The sequence below is a fragment of the Cornus florida genome, unplaced genomic scaffold (assembly GCF_030987335.1).
Source record: "Cornus florida cultivar Cherokee Brave unplaced genomic scaffold, ASM3098733v1 CherokeeBrave_3.0.0_Hap2_Chr11, whole genome shotgun sequence".
Lineage (NCBI taxonomy): Eukaryota > Viridiplantae > Streptophyta > Magnoliopsida > Cornales > Cornaceae > Cornus > Cornus florida.
In genome coordinates, this window is record NW_026775581.1 from 50,804,011 (window position 1) to 50,812,602 (window position 8,592).

Sequence of the window (8,592 nt, forward strand, 5' to 3'; positions counted from 1 at the left end):
GGCAATGTACTGTTCTTTACATGTTGTCCAAGCATGGGAGTATGGGATCGTTGTATGTGGATTGTTGATTGATTGATTTGTTGTGGGGGCGAAGTGTTTGTTCTTTGATTAATTGCTTGTTATTTGTTTTGCTAGTGTATGCATGGTCGTAGGTCATTGAATCTTACTCTTATCTCTCTTGATTTTCATCTTGAATCCATTATTCGTAATCCTAAGGGAAGAGGTAGTTCTAGTCATTCCATTTCATCAATGGAAGACATCAATGACGACCATGTGAAGGACCTTGGTCACATAGACCAACAAGGCATCCTCCACCCTAATGTCCATCATGAAAATATTCAAGTACCATTAGGCATGCCTAGGTCATTCCTTCACCCACAACAACAAGGCTAAGTTCCATTGGGAATGCCTCGGCCTATTTTTGCTCCACAACCTCATATTATTCAAAGCAACCAAGGTGTTCGTGTAGCACCGCCGGTTGTGAATCCCCCCATTGCTTTGCGTGACCATTATGTGCCTAATAAATACAATGCGCCCACTTGTATTCAATTGCCTCCATTTAGAGTACATCACTATGAGATTAAACAGCAAACCATTCAAATGCTTCCTAACTATCATGGACTTCCAAGTGAAGAACTCTACAAGCATTTGGATGAGTTTCTTGAAGTGTGTTCCACCGTGAAATACACGGATATGCCAGAAGAAGTGTTAAGACTCAAACTTTTTCCTTTTACCCTTAAAGACAAGGCAAAATATTGGTTTAACAATCTTAGGCCTTTTTCGATAACTTCTTAGGCAGAAATGCAACAAGAGTTCTTGAAGAAGTACTATCCGATTTCAAAGACCAATACTATGAGAACTTCCATTCGTGAATTTTCTCAAGGGGATGGGGAAAAATTTCATGAGGCATGGGAAATGTTTAATGACTTGCTTAGGAAATGCCCACATCATGACATACCTAAGTGGCAATCAGTTCAATATTTCTTTGAAAGTTTATCGGATAATCATAAGGGTATGGTTGATGCATCTATGGGTGGTTCTTATCTTGACAAGTATGAAAATGATGTGTGGCAATTGTATGAGAGTATGAGTGAAAATTCCATGTATAGATCTTTATCTTCTAAAAATGGTAGAAATTTAAGAGGAAGGAAAAATATTGGCTTATATCAAGTCAACAATTCCAATGACATAGCCGCCGAGATGAAATCCTTATCTCAAAGGTTTGATCAATTCTTGATCAACCAAAACTCGGCAAATCAAGTATCTTCCTCCCCTAATCATGTTCAACATCATGCATCTAATGAATCTTGCATGATTTGTTCTAGTGTCTTGCATTCTACTTCCAATTGTCCCCTTGGACATGTGCAAAACGAGAACCATGAACAAGCGAATGCCATCTTTTCTAACCAAGGGAATAATCCCTATGGCACTCATTATAATCCTGGATGGAGGAACCATCCAAACTTCTCTTGGAAAAGCCAAAGGGAAGGCTCAAACCCTCCCTAAGGTGGTTTTCAAGGAAAATATGTTCCACCTCCAATGCAAAGCCAAGGTTCCCAAGGTTATAGACCTTCTTTTTAATCATTACAAGGCAATCAATTCTCAAATTGACAAAGAAATATCATATACTATAATGCAACAGAAAAAAAAAAGCTTATGATCACTCCTGGCTCGTGACTCCCTCTAAAGCTTAAATGAAGCAAAGAATGGTCAATAGCTGGAAATACAAGAAGCTTACAATCTGGAAGTCAAAATCTAGACTCGAAAGAACCTCGATCATAATCTCGTACTTGGCTTTCAAGAATGGATCACAAGTACATGATATATAAACAATGGCATGTAAAACAAATATATCCTCATACTCAGGTCAAATGCATTTGAAAATTCAAGTTCAGTTCAAAGAGTGATTCTAAGGCCAAAGAACAGAAATCATATCCAACTCAAACTGGTGCCATAGCATGGCAAAATCAAGAATTAATCACCTACAAGTTCAAAGACACTTAGCACATGCAAATGGATGAGAAAAAATCAAATAGAACAAGTTTCAACTCAAACAAGGGCATTTTGGTCAACTTTGGAATTGCTCAACACTTTTGGGGTAAAATTGAAATTTTTGAAAACTTCAGAGTCAAAACATTCAATTGTATTGTATAAAAACTTTATGACAAGAATCATACAATGAATGAACAACAAAAGAAGAAATCATGCAACTCGACTTTTTATTGTCAAAACAAAGTTAAAAAATTTTCCCTTTTTTTTTTTTTTTTTTTTAAACCATTTGAAGCACAACAAGTGTGATCACAAAGCATTTCAACATTGAAAGTTCATTTTACCAAAACAATGCACTTGAATCAAGAGCTAAAGTCACTTAGAAATCAAAACTTTTCAAAGAAGTCCATGTGAAGCACTTTTGAGCATTTAAGACAAGACTTTGCAAATTCAAATTCAAAAGCACAATTTCAAGTCAAGTCATGTTTATAATCAATTAAGACAATTTAAGACACATCCATGCATTTCATATTCAAGAGAAGCAAATGAAACAAGATAGGACTATGCTCACAATATTTCAACTTTTCAATGCCATTTCAAGTTCAAAAACATTTCAAGTTCAAAGAAATTTTTCTTTCTTTTAAGTCTCAAGACAACAAGTTCATTTTGAGCATTGGAAGAAGCAATCTAAAGTCTAGTGGAAGAAAGGAGCAAAGTGGAAGCAAACTGATGAAAAATTCTTCTTCGATCGATCGTACGAAGCTAAGATCGATCACATTGTGATCGTTCCAACCCTGCTATGATGGATCAAACCTTTGTCCTTATCCTCAAAAAAATTTCCTATTCGATCGATCCAACCTTTTATTCGATCGATCGAACCTTTCAATCTTATCCTCATAACCACTTTTGTCCTTTTCCCATAAATATTTCAGCCTTTTTCCTTATCCAAACAATTGCGCCACCATACTTCGATCGATCAAAGCAATAGTGTGATCAATCGAACTGCCTCAAAATGCGTGCAAAATAGATCTCCCATGTCTCTTTTATTTTTTTTTTAACCTTTTTTATTTTCCTGATCAACTATGAAAGTAAGTCAATCTTTTGGCTTTGAACTTAAGTCATTTTCCATGGAAACCCTCTACACATACATAAATGCTCAGCCTCTATATAGACATTATTATTATTTTTTTTTCCGCAGAAAATAGTTGTTAGAGGGTGGTTGAAGAGCATTTAATGCAATTCTAGCCATTGAGTTCAAATTAAACTATTTTAGTCGGCTTATGAGCCACTTTTGGTTGGCAGAAACTCTACTATCGGTTAACTAATAATAAGCCTTCAGTTGGCTGAAAAAATGATACATAGAAATCCAACTATCTGTTTGGCTATCAGTCAGTTGATGGCATTCCATCAGTCAGTTGAACCTCCCTATAGGGCTAAATGATATATATTTTAAGTGTTTTTGGCTTTCATATCATTCATAGGTCACATATGGATAAAATGGTAAGTCTATGACCAATTCTAAGAATCATTTAAAACATAATGATGATAATGCACAATCCTAAATAGAGATGAGCTTCAAAAGGAATTCAAAATTACTTTGACAATAATCTTATCACTCACCAACTTATCTACCCATTTCTTTAAGCTTCGGCATTGATTATGAGCTTTTGGGGAATCTTTCTTAAGTAATGGATTGCATACTTGGCCTTTGAAATCCAAAACCCTATGAATTGCTCCTTAACTTGTCTTTTTAAATCTTTAAATCCTTCTTTAAGCTTTAGGATTCATCATGTGGATCAAGCTCGGGATTAACTTCATTTCTTCATTGATGTCTTTCTTGGAAATGTATCATACCTATCACAAACACTAAATGTAGACATTAGTCCTTAAAACACCATTAATGGTTTGTAATTGTAACGACCTAAACCCGTGGGTTCGAAACATCAACCGGGTCCTCATCAGAACCCGAGGTCACACAAGAGTAATATGGTAATTTCAAAATAAGTGAGAGGGGTGGGTTGACTCTAAATGAGTCAAAGGATAACCATTTAAGTCATCACATCCGTATGAACCCATTTCGTCTAGTTCAAGATGCAAGGACAATGTTATCACATAAATAGCCCATTCCGGTTTAGAAGATTTATGGAGTAGTCTGCACTAAAATGGTGATAACTTTCTTTATAGTTAAATTTTTTTAGTTAGGTTGGTATCATTGAAAAACTAACTCAAAATACTTGAATTTGGAGTCAAATTTGACCCAATTTGGTTAAGAAATGAAAGAGATATGGCTGTTGAAGTCAGATCAAGAAATCTGGTGCGTTGAAGGCATCAGTCGGCTGAAACAATGTGTCAGCCGGCCAAAACCATGTGTCGGCTTGCCAAAACAATGTTTCAATGTTACATACCTTCTGTTTTAGCTAAAATTACACTGTCGACTAGCAGGCTTATATCACCAGCCGGCTGACACTCCTGGGAGCTGAAAAATGAACCCTTTCTAGGTGCTCAAGGCATTGGATAACCCCATGGCATCAATAGTGACCTCAATTTGGTCTCAAACCTATCCCAAATAACCCAAAAACGTACATATACATAAAATGAATAAGGGATGCATCATGCATAATAAAATCATTCATCAACTCGAATCCCCAATCTATACATTTATGTTGTTTAAAACTTGTAACATTTCTAGCATAAATCTTAAAGGTCAATTACGTGCCCCAAATTACATTTGAAGTAGTCCAAAAGAATTTAAATACAAGTTTAGACCTTTAAGATCACATTTACAATGCTTCACAAAAAAAAATAAAAAAAAGCATCAACTAAGCCTTAGTTACAAGATTGTCGAAAGATGCTCCTGTCAACCCTAACTACACATGTGAGGGTCCATCCTCAACCGCATCATTGCCATAACCTAAAAAAATGTTAATGGAAGGGGTGAGCACGGAGGCTCAGTAGAAGATGTCTAAGGCGTCAACTTTGAACTCCCTTGAGCCATGTAACACATAATAAGGATAAAAGAGAACTGGGATCATACAATGGGAATTTTATGGAATTTAAACCACATTTCAATCCAATTAATGGCATAGATACAACTTTGTACACGATGAATGTAAATACAATGCAATGCAATGCATAACCATTTCCAAGCTTGGTCTCAAACCGACCCTAATCCCCACCTACGCTAACCGACTTTACCGAGCTAAGATTGATATTATCCCTGGCCTCTAAACCGACGACCATTTGGGCAGGTATCAACATTACACGTCTTACACCGGACCGCGCTCCCTCTAGGTCAAGTTAGTACCGGGCTTGCGATACTCGATTTATTTCTAAATTTCTCTTTCTCGCCTATTCCAAGATGGCTAACTTGTCAATCTCATTCAAATTCCCCACCATTCTAAAATGGCTCAAATGTCATCCTCATTCAATATCCTCACCATGTCATGCATATGAATGCAATTGCATCAGTTGTGATTTCAATTTCACATGTGTTAATCATAGAATAAACATGGCATTTTATAGAAAAATGAACATAAGCATAGCATTCTCTATACATCAAATAAAAGCATGCTCATTATAAATTTCATAACATCACAATCATGCTATTTTCACATATTAAACATATTTACATGTAAGTGGTAATGTAAGCTTAATTAGCATAATATAACGCATCTTTCATCACATAAAATATGCTTAGAACACCTCATGTACAACCATCAATTTAATCCCATACTTGTCATTCAAATATAAGATGTAGGAGGGATCACATGACAATACTCAAACAAAGGCAAAGTTTGAAACATTAAACACCCTTACCTCAAAGTGGTGCAACCAAACAAGCCCTTAGCTAGCCCCAAATTTTGAAGTCCTCCTAGTTCCCTCAACTGTGGTGTCAAATGATAGCTCTCGTCGAGTAGAACAAATTTCTCTTCTTGGTCTTATCTCAAATCTCACTCTAAACCTCTAAAATAAAGCTTTGAAACATAGAAGGTGTGTATGTGTATATAGATATAGAGAGAGAAAGAGAAATGTTCGAGACAGAGAGTATTTGGCCGAGAATGAGGAGGAAGAAAGGCTAGCAAAGTCATTAAAATGAATGTATGGTCCTCCTTGTGCCAAGTGTCAAGCTCTAGGTGGTTACTAGCTTTTGACCAAGTTACCACCTTGCCCTCACTCGTCCATTACAATCCCATCCATGTCCCACAAAATATCTTCTCTAATATATAGATACATGTTTATGCATATATGTATGAAATGTCTACAATGCCTTAAAAAATTGTGTAAAGTTCACGAACCTAGAAATCGTCCCGATTTTTAAAAAATTCTAAAAATAATCTCGTCACTTCTAAATCATGAGGCGTCCACACATTTCTAATGGAGTTGAGACGCATGATCCTTGAAAATAGTATCAGTCGTCAGCATGGGATCCATCCGCTTTAATCATTTTTGGCACCCAAGGATCGCTAGAATGAGGAGGATAATAAAACAAACTAGTACCAGATCCCCCATCATGGGCAAAATGGGCCTCATGAGCTTGAATTGCCCCAGCTAATAGTTTATGTTGCTTGGGATAAGGGACAACAAGATCATCCGGTTCAGCACTTAAGCCAGCATCTTTCCTCTTTTCGAGAGCCACCTCCTCAGCCGTCTTCTCTTTGCCTGATCGGCAAACTTTTTTTTTGTAGTCTTCTATTCAACTGCCTTCCTCCAAAACTTTGGAATCCTCATAATTTTTAACGATCGAGCATTCTTTAGAAGTTTTGGGGTCAAAAGAAGATATATAGAAGGAACGATATTCTATACTTTTTTACTTCAAATAATCGTACCTCCCCTTTACCACGAAGTAGGAAATTATAGATGAATTTGAAAAACCTAATTGTACCGACCTCATAATCATAGTTGGCCTTATGGGATTTGAGAGGGACGTAAAGGGTAGGTTGAAATCCCAAACTTAGCAGGAATGGGAAATTTATCAGAGGATTTGGTCTTGCAATTTCCACTTACAACTAAGAGATAATTTTTTAACCCCTTCTCGGAGTTAGGGTTGTACTTGCAGATCCTTTTATCCCTAATTGGGAAGACATGGTAATGATCATCCTCATAACGGATCCTATTGATCTGATAACAAAGAAAATGGTTTAATATTGTAAAATTGAGGTCACGCCTCTGGTTCAGGATCAATAGCATGGAAATGACCCTAAGGAAATTTGGGTTCACTTGCAAAGGAGCAAGGTACAGTCTGTTCAGAACGCCAAGATAAAAGGGATGCATATGGAATCAAGTGTATCTATCTTGGTTGAGAAGAAGATCATCTCATAATTCCTAATAACCTCACAATTCTGATGGTTCCTACCTTTGGGATACGATCGAAGGGAGACATCGATCGGCTGGAATCTGACAATTTTCCCTCACTTTCCGGAGATCAACAACTAATTTTCAAGAATCGTCTTGAGAATTTGCACTAAACATCAAGAAACGGAAAAGAATTGAGAACAGGAAATGAGGAGAGGAAAACTAACCTTATAAAGAGAAGAGAAAGGATCACCAGAGCTAGACACCAGAAAGAAGCGTTGACCACCAGAAATTTTTTAGTAAGCACAAAACGAAAACAAGGAGAAGGGTTAAATTTGTGCAAGTATAGATGAAAACACACACACATATATGGGATGATGTGATGGCAATAATGATACGAAACAATGCGTGATCTAGGACAACTTTATGGAAGTTGAATAGCTCAAATTCCCTTCTTTATTCAAAATATAAAAAAATTGGGGAGGGAAAATTTACTATAATAAAGGCCTAACACCTGCGCAACAGGCTGAATGCGGATCAAAATCAAAGAAATGGGTTGAATTACCCATGAGACGATCGGCCCAGTGAAATTCAACCAACCAGTCAGTACAACATTGAAATTCATGATGACCCAAAATGAACCAACCAGAGCCCAATAAAAAACCAACTTGTACCCCAGGAAAAGAGCCCCAATTGGGTTTGCCCGTATGTAAAAAGGAAACAACTCCAAAGGAAGGGCAACTCTTTTTTGGAGAAAGAAATCTTTGAGGTTATGTAGAATTTTTTTGCACCTACAACCCCTTTAAATTAAATTATTCATCTAATCTTTTTAATAATTGTTTTCAAGTTGTAAACCTAGGCTCGAAACTTTTCAATAGAGAACTCTCATAAGGAAATCAAATTAAATTTTAATCTGGTTAAACTGACAAATTATGATACTTTCACTAATTGGTTCTAACCGAGTCAAACGTGTTGAACTCCAAAATACAAATTGTATGTTGAATAACAAATTTTCACTATGGGTCTAACCGAGTAAAACAAGTTGAAGATTCATTGGAATGGCCTAATTAATTATCACGAGTCAGCCGCTTGTCTTAAGCTATTGAATACAATGTGGGACAGGCTGCCACAACATTATAATAAGCCACGAACAGGAACATTGTTCTTGACAAAATAGGATCATTACCTTGCTGAATATTGAAAGAAACAATGTAGCAGGCTTTATTGTCCTGCTGAATATTTGAAGAAACAACGTAGCAGACTTCAAAGTCCACTCGTTCTGTCATGATTAATCTTTGACAAGGGCAGAAC

At 36.5% G+C, this 8,592-nt stretch overlaps 1 non-coding gene across 1 annotated transcript; it reads right to left on the reverse strand.

Moving 5' to 3' along the window:
* Positions 1-849: 849 nt before the first annotated feature.
* Positions 850-956, reverse strand: LOC132287556 (small nucleolar RNA R71). The gene has a single exon (XR_009473062.1). It is a non-coding gene; the product is annotated as a small nucleolar RNA R71 (small nucleolar RNA).
* Positions 957-8,592: the final 7,636 nt, after the last annotated feature.